Raw genomic sequence first — 13927 nt, forward strand, 5'->3', positions numbered from 1 at the left:
TACTTTGGAAATATACCATACTTGATCCCTAAGAAGTTAGTTCTTCATTAAAGTGAATAGTATGTGCAGGGATTTCTTGTGGCATGGCACGCGGAACAGAGTGGCGCTGTGGAAACTGCAGAATTTCCACGACAAAGGAGGAATAAAATTGTCCAACTATGAGGTGTATTATATAGCAAGCCAGCTGCAATATGTTGCTAAATGGCTCTCTGATGAAGAGACCTCTGAATCCAGGCTGTTTGGATGTGACTGTGCACCATTTTATTTGAAAGAGATGATGTGGGTACCCAAGGCGGAAATGGTAGGGCGCCCTCAGATGATGCTATTAGGGTGGAAGATGTGGTGTAAGGCTTGCCAGATGATGGAGAACCCGTCCCCCTGCTCACTGCAGGTACCACTGGTTGCATTAACGGGAAAAGATGTACAGCTAAGGAGGTTAATTAGAAACCACTGGCAACTTGTTGGGGTAGCAACAATGGGTGACATTTGGCGGGATGGCTCTAGTATTACTTTTGAGGGGCTGCGGGAAGAAACTGGGTTGCACGAGGGAAAGTATATTACATACTACAGAATGGTGCAGAGAATCAAGAAAATATGGCCGAAACTGTGCTGGAGGAGGAGCCAGATGCTATCATAGACATGATATATGATATAGCGGAAGGGGGCCATGAGATATCCAGAATATATGAGATGTTGATATCCAAAGTGGGGAAGGAGGTCACGCAGTTGAGATCAGAGTGGGAAACGGAAGTTGGAGCCCTGATGGAGGACGGGATGTGGGAAAGGGCGCAAGGATATCATAAGAAAGTATCTAGAAATGCGAGACTGAAACAGATACAACTATATATTACGCACCGGGCGTATATGACGCCCTGCAGGATAGCGAGGTCTGTGAATGAGGGGTGGCAGGCATGCCCTAAGTGTGATGAGGAAAATGCGGGCATGGTGCATATGTTCTGTCATGCCCGGTCATTGAACGCTTCTGGAGCGAAGTAAAAGAGAAACTGGAAAAAAAGTGGGTCCAGCTGGTAGTGGACACAGTGTGGGCCTTTCTGCTGGGTTGTGTTCCCAAGATCACAAAAGCTCAGGCATATGGGCAAATTGAAAGATCTGGCTTATGTGCTTGCTAAAAGAAGAATTGCCATGGGGTGGAAGACTTGCCATAAACCGAGAGTGGAGGTGTGGTGGAGAGATTTGCAGTAATGGGCAGAGGCAGAAACCATGGTATGGCAAGAAACAAGCAATGCAAGGGGGGAGGAGGAGACCGAGTCCCTGATGGCCTGGAAATCACAGATAGCAGAACTGTTTGGGTCAATATCAGACCCGGCAGAACCTGTAGTAGGAGAGACTGCACCACAGGATGCAGAAACAGAATGTGCAAAGTTATAGACTCGTAAAGGGGGGTGGGATAAGGGAAGTAGGCGTTAGTAATTAAGAAGCATGTTGAAACTTTGATATATGCACTGTTTGTTTGGTTTGTATTGTTTGTTGAATTAATTAATCAATAAAATGTTTTTTAAAAAACTTTAATATAAGCTTGCAAAGTGGCAGAAAGGAAGATATAGACAATTCTGCAGGCTGTTGGAAGATATGGTAGCTATGCAGAGCGGGAGTGGAGTTATATCCCAATGACCTTCAGGCTCTGAAAGTGACACCTCTGTCGCATTATTACTGTTTACTGTGGGTGGAAAGAAAGAGAGCAAATCTAATGTAGAGATACAAAGGAGCAATGAGTGGCCGGGGCAACTGAATAGGATGATGGCAGAAGTTCAATGGAGGCTAACTTACGCCTGACCCACCAGGGCACGGCTAAATCTCTCTGCCTGAGATATGTGCGGCAGACGATGGTAGGCAGGACCTACTGGTACCTGTGTGAATGCACCACCTAAGCATCAGAGATAATACCCTGTGCATCTGAGGGACGCCTCTGCCACATGGTGTGGACCTGCAACAGGCTCAGGCGCTACTGGCAGAAGTGCTGGGAAGAAGGAACCTGCGGCCGCAAAACAAATGATCCCCAGGCCCGCGTCTGATCCTGCTACACTCCTGTGAAGGACTGGATGAAGCTGAAGAGAGATTGGTGGTTCCGGTTTATGGGCAATGACGCGACTTCAATCCTGTGCTTGAGATGTGGTTGGGGGCATTGAGGTTGCAGTCTAGGATGGGAAAGAAAGTGTGGTTTGTGAAATATGGAAAACAGGAACAATATGAATCCATAGGGAGCCCATTTAATGATCCGCAGGGCTGATTGGACAGTGGACAACATTTCAGAGGCGGCAGCACCAAAGTATGGTGAAGTGAACATGCCTCTGTGTTAGCCCACCTTATGTGTATGCCCCTCCCTGCCATTTAATCTTGGAAGCTTGTGAATATGGAAAACAGAAACAACATGAGTCTCGGGAGGATAGCTCAGGGGCAACGCGCTCACCTTGGATGACACAGGGCACCACAGGTCTGATCCCCGGGTCCGTGCTTAGAAACCTCTGGGTATTAAGCGCGTTATAAATAAGCTATCATATCATATGTGTCTTGCATGAAATGATTAATGGTGCACCATATCATTGCACATGTACTTTGTTTTTATGGTTGCCTTGGTGTTTGTATACTTTTATTCTAATAAAGTATTAAAGGACGTAAAATAAATACAAAGGGCGATGCTCGTGGGTCATTTATGCTACACATTTATACCAATATCCTTGCAACTTAATAATATATTTATAATGTGTGACTAACAGGGAAAAAACATACCTGTAAACTCATTTATTACAAGGATTTATTAGTTGTGGCTTGTGCAGACAATAGATGTATGCAATATTTTTTGTTTTATTTAGATTTTATAGCACTTTTGCCAAAGCACTTGAACATTTTATAAAACAACTGTTCAATCAAAAGAGGCAATACATGCCAAGTTATGTACAGAGGTAAGGATAAGGACACGAGAAGTCGTTAGAAAGAGCAGATAAGAGATGAGATCTGCTGTGGTTTGAAAAATGTGTAAGGAAGAAGAGGAAAGGATAGAGGTAGAGGCTTCCAGTGCTTCCACCCCTTCCTAGGGGTGCGTAGGACAAAGGAAGGGAAACGAGAGGTGGCACAGGGGTTTAGGAGCAGAAACTGATTCTGAGATCGTAGCGCACGACTGGCAGAGTAAAGCGATATCAGTGAGGAAAGATAGGGGCGAGACCATTGATTCATTTCAAAATGATAGAACGGAAATGGAAGAGAAGATGTGATTCAAAGGGAAGAAGAGAAATGTACAGCCGAGAAGGGGAAATAGAAGAACGAGGAGGGAGAGAAAAAAAGAAGATGGATAGATGAATTAAAGACAGAGCGGGGGACCAGGTGAGAGGCGGGAAGACCAAGTAAAATCGCAGACCAGTAATCAATGCAAGAAAATATCAAGGAAGTGATTAGACGTTGAGAAGCATGTTAGGAAAGGAAGGAGCATGCACGACGAATGTTGACTAGAGTGTAGCAGCATCAGTGAGCTGTATTCGAAATAAAGAGGGAGAAGAAAAGCAAGGGGTCGAAGGTGACACCAAGGTCATGAGCTGATGAAGAAAAGAGAAGAAGCGAGGGGAAAAGAAAGGTAGTGTGACATTTGCGATCTCAATGTCATCTGGCCCAGTAGGATCGTTGTCTGTCTTCCCTCTGTTTCCCCTCCTTTGCCTCGTCGCGCCTTGAAACACTTGTGAATATGCGTGTTATAAATGCCATACCATATCATATCATATGCCGAAGAGGGGTGGTGAAATGGAAGGAGCAGGAAAGCAGAGGACCTTGGTTTTAGAGGGATTAAGATGAAGAAAGTGAGAGGACATCCAGGATTGGATAGTAGAAAAACAGCTACAGAAAGTGGACTGTAAAGAGACTGAAAGGGAAAAGAAGATTTGGGTGTCATCAGCTTAGTGATAAAATGACAGATTGTAAGAAGCAATAAGTGCAGCGAGGGGACGAGTATAGAGAGAAAAAAGAAGAGTCCCCAGAATGGACCCTTGTGGGACTCCATAAACTAGGGGAAGAGGGGCAGAGGTACACACAACCAATACATCCATCTGGACACAAATCAAGAGTAAGCAAGTCATACTCCTGGAGAAGCTGGCCATCTCCCAACTGACCCAACACACTGAATCTGTTGATTGTCTCCACAACCACAAGTCTGGATTCAGAGCTGCTAGAGGCATGGAAACTGCTCTACTAAACACCTGTGAAGACTTGCTCTCGAATCTTGACTCCAACTCTCTATCTGTTCTTATCCTCCCAGATCTTTCCTTTGCCTACAACACGTTCAATCATGCCACCCTGATAATCGGTTCCCGAAAACCCTTGGCATCATGGGCCTGGCACTGGAATGGCTGACTTACTTCCTCTCCGATCGACCTTCCCAGGTTCAACTGGGCCCTTTTCTCTCCCTATGAAACTTTCCACCTGCAACGTCCCTCAAGGCTCTATCCTCTCGCGTGGCTTTTCACATCTACCTTGCCCCTTTGGCCCACGTGATCTCTTCCTTCCCACCTCACTTCCAGTGCTATGCAAATGACACGCAGCTCTCCTTCAAGCTTTCCTCATCCTCTTCTTCCTCTCTCATCCCTGACTATCTGTCTGCTACTCAGTCATGATGAGCTGCCAATGATATCTGCCTTGATGCCAGTAAGACTGAGATCCTTCTCATTGGGACCCCAGCTTCCACCTTCCTTCTCTCCCTCTGGCCACCCTGTATGGGTCCCCTCCACTCACTCTCTTGTGAGGCAAAAAACTTGGTGCCATCTTTGACTGCTCTCTCTTCTTCTCTCCCCACATCGCGGACCTTGCCAAGAAGGCCTACTATCAGCTGCACATCCTCAGAGGCATTCCCCCTTTCCTCACCTTCCCCCAGAAACTCAATGTCTCCAGAGCTCTGGTCCTCTCTAGGCCTGAGTACTGCAACAACCTCTTCCTCAAGCTTCCTTCATCCTCCTTTCGCCCCCCTCAACTAATCCAGAATAGGACTGCACGACTTATCCTTGGCCTCAAGCCCAGAGACCGCATCTCTCCAGCCCTAAAATCTTTCCACTGGCTCCCGGTTGCTAATAGGATCAAATTCAAGACCCTCTGCATCATCCACAAGGCTGTCTGGGGCCTGGGATTCCACTACATCCAACTCTCTCTCCTTAAATACCTCCTTGCTAGAGCCCTTCGGTCTGCTAGTTCCAACTCTCCGCAAATCAGATCCTTCTCCGAGTAAAGTGTGCGGTGTAGATCTCTATCCTCCGCAGGAGCCTCACTCTGGAACGGTCTCTCTGCCCCTCTTAGGCTTGAGCCAGCTCTCCTTAAGACTCTCCTTTTCTCCTCCTTCACTCTTCCCCTCCCCCGCTATCACCTTCTTTCTGCCTTAGTGACTGGCTACCGGGCTCCCTCTGAGTACTACAGGGCTACCTCCCCCTCTCAGTCCACCCCACCCATCCCTGCACTCATCATGTTGACCCTCACCTCTGCAATCGCCGGCACCTGCCCTCTGGCCTCCCCTTAGCACTTGTATTCGCACCTCTTCCCCCCTTTTCCTTTTGTGCAGTCCAGCACTTCCCCCCACACGGCCTCTCCCTCGCACTTCTTGTTTTTCACTTGTATGATATGAATGTCACATGAACTGGTACGACCGTTATTGTATCTTTCTCCCTTGCCCCCCCCTTTTTGTCTTTGTAAAATAAATATGTGGAAAAGATGGTCTCTCCCGTAGTAAACTTGCTGATGTGGGTGGGAGGTCTTCTGAGACCGCACACCTCTCAGCAGGGAAGAGCAGACTGCTGTACTAATATATCCGTGATAGCACATAATGTTTAATTAGTATCTACTGGGGGGAAACATTACATTTGAAGTTATTAACAGCAGGGATAGACTTTCATCTATACTGGATCTATGTCAACTGTAGCTATGTGACTGGTGGTTAACGTGGTATTGCCATGTAGGTCATATGTATTCAAGTAGAAAGGGTGCCAAAGAGGCACAGACGCTAGGCGTACGTACAGTAATGCTTTCATGTTTTACTGCTTAGCTTGGGCTGAGATAAACCAACGTCTGGGGTAACCTCTTAGGTTCGGTTGCTTTGTGTATGGCACGTCGCCTTCTTTCATATGAGGAAACGATGTTGGCGGCAGGGAGCTCATTAGCCTTCCCCTGGTTTCGCTGTGGCTACCTTTCATTTGACGGTTCACTGACAGCTGCAGGGAGCTACAAACGAGGGGAGCACCAGGTCAGGCTGAAAGAAACCCTTTAGAAAAAAGTTGATACTAAAAATAGTCCCTAAGTAGGGCCTGAATGGGAAATTATCTCGATCGCTGTTCCCCATGCTAGCATTTCGAATCACCGTACGCTGGCTGCAGAGCCGTCTTGCAGCATGGGACATTTATAGCGATGTCAGGTTTGCGCATGTGCAGTCAGCCATTTTAAATCGAGAATCATTGCTGTAACGAGGAGAGACAAGTTCATGCTCCAAAGTGATTGCTATTTCATCTTCAAAGCATGCACACGTCTACTGACTAAACAGAGGGGGCTTGGATGAGCATAAGATTTTCAAACATCAAATATCTAGTCGGTTATTCTATTTAATCATCAACCCCGTCAGTGTGTATTGGAAGGAGGTAAATCCAATTGAGTTCACTAAATGTTAGTGACTTTTGGATGTTTTCAGTCCATTGATTATGGGTCTCTACCACATTCACCCATCAGAGGGTGTGAATAATGTCGATGAAGTTGCGTGCTAAGAGAGCAATTGGTACCATGCGCTTGATTCTGGAGCAATGCTCCATAATTCTAGTGTGTACCGGTTGAGTGGTTTTCCCCACATATTTCTTCCCGCTCGGGCTTTCTTTGCAAGAGATCCCCCCATTTCTATTGCAGTTGCTTTGGTCGTGAGGGAGAGAAGTCAATTTCTTGTGAATCGCACACTGCACGTGTAAGCCGTGGGTGACACTATTACTGGTGGTAGACCCAAAATGGTATTCGCGATTGCACACTTTCTCTGATAGCATTTGTGGACTAGTTGGTCCTTTGGATCCAATCCTATTACAGCGCAAACAAAGGCTTCTGAATCTCTGCTATTCTTAATTGTACATGTGGCCCATGTCTTTTCATTATTTTCTTAATGTTACTGTTGATAGGGTAAACTGTGGTGTCACATACCATACAATCAGGTCACTCTGGTTTTTACTTCAAGTCGAGAGCAAAGATTCCTGGTGGGTATCTAGTGCGTGTTCAAAACATTTTAAAATGTTTTTTAGGGTAGCCGCATGCTTGCAATCTAATGTTAATGTTAAAGGCTACTTGTACCGTACACTTATACCATCAGAGTGGTCACCTGGCGCTCTGGCGGATCTGAAAAGGAGGATGTGAGGAGGTGTGATGAAAACGGGGTGTGTGTGAGGTGGTTAGTAGGGTTTAGCGGGAATAGGTCAAGTGAGAGTTGTGTTGTCCTGTTGACAGATTCAGTTCGGTTTGCCCCGTTCGCTGAGCTTAGGTGTGATTTTCGGCTTGGTGCGATTCCCATGTTCTGTTGTGCAAGGTTATGTGTTGTTTGTATGTTGTTGTAGTGTGGTGAAGTGCGTGCGGATTGCTTTGCAGAGATGTGGTTGTGTGAGTTTCTGTAGGAGAAGTGTGTGCAGAAAATTGAGGTTTTAGAGTTGGGTAGGCAGGTTTTTTTCTTACCTCTATGCTTTGGGCTTTTTTGCTCGACATCTCTGACCATCCTGTGTGTTGGACATTGTGTGGCAGCCTAGTCGGCAGGCACTTCGCCGGTTGGTGGTTTTCCTATGCAGAATAGTATTGAATGATGTTGAATGCTTAATGTGATTAGGAGAGGAAAAGTGCCTGTGTATTTGTAAACTTTGACCAATGGATATACGGCCTCCCAGGTCACATGCATGGAAACTGGTAGAATATTTAATCACGTTCCTGGCTTTTGAAGTGTGTGGCCAGTCCAGTGTGCCCAGTCCAGAATACAAAAAGGTCAGATGAGCTGTTGTGTATCTGTTGACACATTCCAGGATATTACAAGGAAAACAAAAACGTGTAAATGTGGCTTACTGCACCTAGCCCTATTCGTATGCCCTCTAGCGGCTTGGTCCAATCTAGGTAGGACACAAAACACTGTATCGTTACATAATGCGGGGAAAACAGAACTAAAATGTGTGGTTTTATTTAACCATGCATCCCCAAGAACGTGTGTTTCAAACCAACGTGTCCTTCCAAAAAATAAAAGCAATGTCTCTTTCAAAGAAATCCTTTCTTAAACAAATGTTTCCTTGAAAAACAAGATAAATGTCAGATGATTTGAAACACATATTTCCTTTATACAAACAAGATATGGGGCAAGTGCCTACATGTGCAGAAGCTTCACATTGCGGCACTTATTCAAGGTGTAAATTAATCAAAGTTCACATGCATATATGCAATCAAATGTCCATGAAACCTTGATCCTAACTTCTCTTTATGAATGCCTTAAAATCCCAAAGAACAAAAACAAAATGCTAAAACCTTGGTAAATCTTATTCAATTTCTTATTCCAACCATTGCTCTTTTAGAGTGATATTTTTGTATTTCTTTTTATTATTGTATTTAGAATTCTTGCTCTAAATAAGATAACATCATATGTACAGAGAACACCCGTCTTACAGCAATGCAATGTGTAGAAAGAAAAGAAAAAAAGACTCGCGTCCCAACAGCGACGTAGAAAACACACCAGGCATGGGTTACTCCAGATCCATCTCCAGAAATCTGCCCCAAATTTCTTCAAACACTTTCCTTTTCTTCCGATGCCCAAATGTAACTCTCCCAATGTCAGAGCGGGTGTGCAGTCCCTGAAGCCACACAGATTTGGTGGGAAAGGTGGCAGACGTCCACTCCAGTTCCTCAAGATAATTCTCTTCGCCACCATAGAAGCCCCAAATAGCCAGGTCGTTTAAGAGTGAGATAGGTCCTCCAGGATCGTATCCTCCCCAAAATGAAAGTCTCTAAGTCATACTGCAGATTCACCCTAAGAACCATGTCCAGTACGAGAGAGGTCTCACTCCAGAAAGTCTTTATCTTGAAACAGTCCCATAACATATGCTCCAGAGAGCCCTCCTTTTGTTAACAGCCCCAGCAAGGATTAGAAGTAGCGCGGCCTGGTTTCCACATCTGTACTGGGGTCCAGTTTACTGTGTTCAAAAGCTTTACTTGCCACGCTCTCTCTCTCTCTCCCCAATATTTATAGACATACGAGGGTTGTACCTGCAGAACGCTGCCCATCTGCCAGCGAAGAGCGGACATTTCAGAAGTGATATTGTTAGACCATTTGTTCAGTAGCTCAGTATTCCAATTTAAAGTTCCATTCAAGAGGTTGTAGACTGTCAAAGCCACATGACCCTCTGCAGACATTTTGATGAGGGCCCCAGGAATGATATTTCTACTTGGGCCATCTCTAACAGTATAGTATGTCCTTTAAAATGACAACTCTGTTAATGAAATTGATTACGTTTTTCCTATGTTGCCGCTTTTAATTGATGACTGTCCTACTCCTATATGTCCTTCTTTAATAGTTACTTTCACATGAGAATAGTTGCCCCATCCACACGTATTATATTGTTTGAAACGTAATCATTGGGATTATTTGTTGGAAGGAAACATTGGTTTGAAACACAATGTGTGGTAAAATAAAAGCATGTGTTTGAAACAGTGCAAAAGTCTGTTACTTGAAAGCAGTAAGCAAGTATTTGTTTTCTATTTGATTAAAAGTATATTAACATAACACACATTCATTCTATAGGGTGCGCAGAAAAATAGGATCTGGGAATTTCTGATAATTCCAGATTATGATGAAAGCCTTGAACATAGGGTCCAGGCGGGTAGCGTGTAATGCAGCTGGATGGGGGAACAGAATAACTCTGTACTCCAAATAATCAAACCACTCAGGAAGAAGGCAAAGTCCTTTTTGCTGTTTTATTATCAATAGTCTAAAACAGGAAGTTACAATGGACAACAACGGACGTTCGATCGTGCTCAGCGCAAATCACATACAAATTCATTTATATAGCAAAATGTTGTCATACATGACGCCATACTACGTGGCAAATAAGAAAACATACGGGGATTTTGATCGGTCTAAGTGGAACATCTAAGTATACTTTCTACAAGGGATCTGATGGTGGTTGGGTCTCTACAGTCAGGTGGACAACTAATGCCCACCCCTTTTGCAAGTCATCCTCAACATTTATTAGAGACCAGGTACATCATTGGCTCTCAAGCTATAAGGCTCTTTGTTATACGGCCCTCTACAATCGGTTGGCACACTCGTACCATGTCTGGTACATTCACTTCACTAGAAGCAGGTAAGCTCATACCCCAGGTGCCAGAGGGTGAACTTGCCTTCACCTCCCCACCAAATTAGCCCAATATCTCTCAGCACCCATGCCTTCTGCCATGACGGTGGTCTTTGAACTTGGCCTTGCAATGGATTCTCTTCTCTTGGGAATAAAAGGGAGAATGGGCACACGCTTATCATAGTTCTGGGTCAGCATGACCAATTCTATTTTCATCCTGGGCTCACGTGACAAGAGACCACATTTTGGCCCATTTTGCAGAATTTAATTGCCTTGAATTAATAGAACTTGGCCCTCATGGTGTTCTTTCCTTGCACCTTAATAAGGGATGATCCAGCATCTCACGTTCTCTGCCTATGAGAATAGATAACCAATTCATGGCGGCATTCAGTCTTGACATCAAGCCAGACAGCCCTTCCAGCAATGATCTCGATTCGTCTAATCTCCCAGTTAATTCTCTGCTGCGACACAGCTTTCAGCCATTCTTTTCAAGAGTTTGAACTTACTAAAATTGCGTCACCAATGCCCAGCTTCTATATAATGGCGGCTTAGCCTGCAGTCTATTCACTACGTATAGCCAGCTTCTATGCTCACTTCGTCTACTTGCGTTGCTGCATCTGTACAGTTATTGAATTGGTTGCATTTTCTTCAGTGCACCACACACGTGCAATCTTCATTTCACACATAAAGGCTTACTCGATTCTTACTTTGTCACCAGTTTCTATAAGGTCCATACATTCTCTTCTTCAGCCAGTCTTCTCAGTGCGTCATGTTCACTTCTTGTAACATCACCAACTTCTCGTTCTCTTATCTTCATATTCCTTCAGGGACCTTTTCCAAGAGATTGTCATTTCTTTGAGGATACATCAGGTACGATTTTCTTAGTGGGTACCTTTTCACGAAGAATCGACGGGGAATTGTCACAACTGCTGGTGTCACACATGGCACAATTTCAGGCTGCCAGCATATAGGTAGACAGGGGCGAGACTTCCTGCAGAGGCATTCAGCTTCTCCTCTACAGCCTCTAACTCCTACGTGTTGAAGCTCTTAGGATTGAGTAAGCTATTGTTCAATCCCTAAGGATTTAGCTTGCGCTAGTTGAAGCTGAGACAACAGCGCCCCAGTCCAGAACAGACCGCCTATAAGGGAATACAACAAGGGGTAGGGTGGGTCACTATGACCCAACCAAAAACACCAGTGTTTGATATATGCCCAGCACCATCAAATGTTAGAAGCTCTAGTGATAGGTCATAGGTGTGGTGCTCTGTGTCTTGTTGCTGCCTTGAGGATATTACATTAGGTGTCCAATTATTCAATATTAGCAAGAGAGGCTAAGCCGGGCCACCAATTAAGAATGGTCAGTGCTAGTAAGACTCTGACACAGAGGGGGCATAGTGTTTCCTATAAACTTGTATTCACAGCTAAACAAAAAGGAAAAGAAAACCCTATCTCACCCTAACTCTCAGACAGATTTCTCGGCCTCAGGTGAAATAACTAGTGTCTGAATGTCCAAAGCAAAAGTCCCAATGTCCAGTGACAAAATCCTAACTCTGTCCCTTACACTCTAAGCTAACTAAATCAAAGTAGATGTCTCCTTGGTCCAGAGGAATTACTCCCTTCCCCTGGACAAAAGGCAGTTCTTGTCTTGGTAAGATTTTCCATATATGGTTCCAGCCACTCCTTAACTGTTGTCTCCCTTCCCCAGCCTTCTGCAGGCTTACAATGTAGGTCCTTAGTGTCCAGACACTTGTTGGCAGCTCTGGCTTCTACTCGCTGTATACTGCACTGAAGAAGAACAGCCTCGATGCACTAAGCTGTAGTGGGTCCCTGACCCTGGTGGGCAGACCTGGTTCCCTCTCACCGGGTAATGCAAAGAAGATTAGCCTGGATACACTTCCCAAGCTGTAGTGGCCCACACAGGCTTGGTTCATGAACTGTATGAACTGTCTATTAACTTTCAGTTCCGTTTTATTTGGGTGCAAGTCCCAGGCTCGCAATTACAGCCTTAATTATCCTTTCTGTAGGCTTGGTCCACGCCCATGTACTTCTTTGCTTTCTCCCAATGCATTAAGGCCCCAAACCCTCATTTCCCAGCCTTTCAATTTGTTCCACCACCTCTTTGAGCCTTCAGTGCCTTCTCGGCTAACCGCGTACCTTGTGGTATGGTCTGCGTGAGTATTGGCTCTCTTGAGGTAGCTGGGCTCGTTTGCAGGGCTCTGGTAACTTCCTGTAGCTTCCTTTAGTCTGCAGCAGCTCCTACGTCTTCTCTTCTTCTAGGATAGTGTGTTCTCGCACTCTCGTGCTACTGGGTCGCCCCATAGTCTTAGTGTGCCTGCGGACCATGCAGTCCACATGCCCTGGACCAGCCTGGGACTCTCTTTCCCTTTTCTCAGCATCCCAGTCAGCACCCACCTGCACGTTGTATCCATAGAGGCTCTCGCGGTTCCTCTGGGAGGGTTTGACGCCATGTCAAATCCTGCTTCAGTTTGTATATTGTTTCATCTATGCAATTGTTGTGAACAACTAACTGGTAAAAGTGGTTCCGATGGTTATTCGGCATTGCATCGCACTTCCTCCTCGTCTCAATACTAAGTGAGTGCTGATGTGGTAACTCACTAAGGATCTTCCTCGTCTCATTACTCTCTACCCGAACTGCTTTACAAAAGTAAATAGGCTATGAGGGTAGGATTGAAGAGGAAGGAAGTGAAGGAAAAGTGGGGTAACTGTGGGAGGGGGGACTATCGTGTAGCGACCTCACCTCCCTGGTATCATAGAAGCGGGAACCGCCTCTGGAAGAAGTGACAATACCCTGGGATTCATCACACAACCTTGGAGTAAAGGGAACATGAAGGGTGTGGTGAACAAACCTAATAAACAGACATGGTCCAGGACAGACAAGGCAGGTATCCAGAGAAGACAAACAGCTATGCCACAAATAAAGTCAGTGGAAAGCTTCATGTATGGGGGCCTACCTACTCCATCGTGAAAATTTGGCCTGTCCTTCGTTCAGTGATCTTTCGGTCATTTCTACCCCCTCTCTATAACAATTCTGTTGCTATTTCAACACCACTCTTCTTAATCAATCAACCTAATTCAATTCCATCACTCGGAAGAGCTCAGCCAACTACTCCTACCCACTCTGCTAATTGCGTGCCTAAATACAGAGTCCTAGAGCCAATTTGGCCCAAACCCTCGAAACCCCCAGACTTTAAAGGCAATAGGACAAATGGCCGGTCTGGACCTGACACGCACAAGTAAAAGCAGAACAAGAATACTGTCCGAGCCACCTGCAACCCTCTTGCCCCCAAAAAGCTTTGAAGCAGTTTGAGTTTGCTAGCCAAATCCCTTCATCAAAACTTGCCTTTGAATGCGAAGACCCTGAAGTCCTCAAGAATCCCACCCTCCACACAGACCCCCTGCGCTACACTCTGACCAGAGATCCACCAAATCAAACATAAAGACCCACAGTATGTATGTAGTAGAACTCCAAAACCCGGAGATCCCTCAAAGTGCCAAAATCCCAAGCACAAAGCAAACTAAAAAGAATGACATCACCAGATATTTGTAAAAGTGGTTGGAAAAGAACCATGGCCCACAGG

The sequence above is a fragment of the Ambystoma mexicanum genome, chromosome 14 (genome assembly GCF_040938575.1).
Source record: "Ambystoma mexicanum isolate Mex_15411 chromosome 14, UKY_AmexF1_1, whole genome shotgun sequence".
Classification (NCBI taxonomy): domain Eukaryota; kingdom Metazoa; phylum Chordata; class Amphibia; order Caudata; family Ambystomatidae; genus Ambystoma; species Ambystoma mexicanum.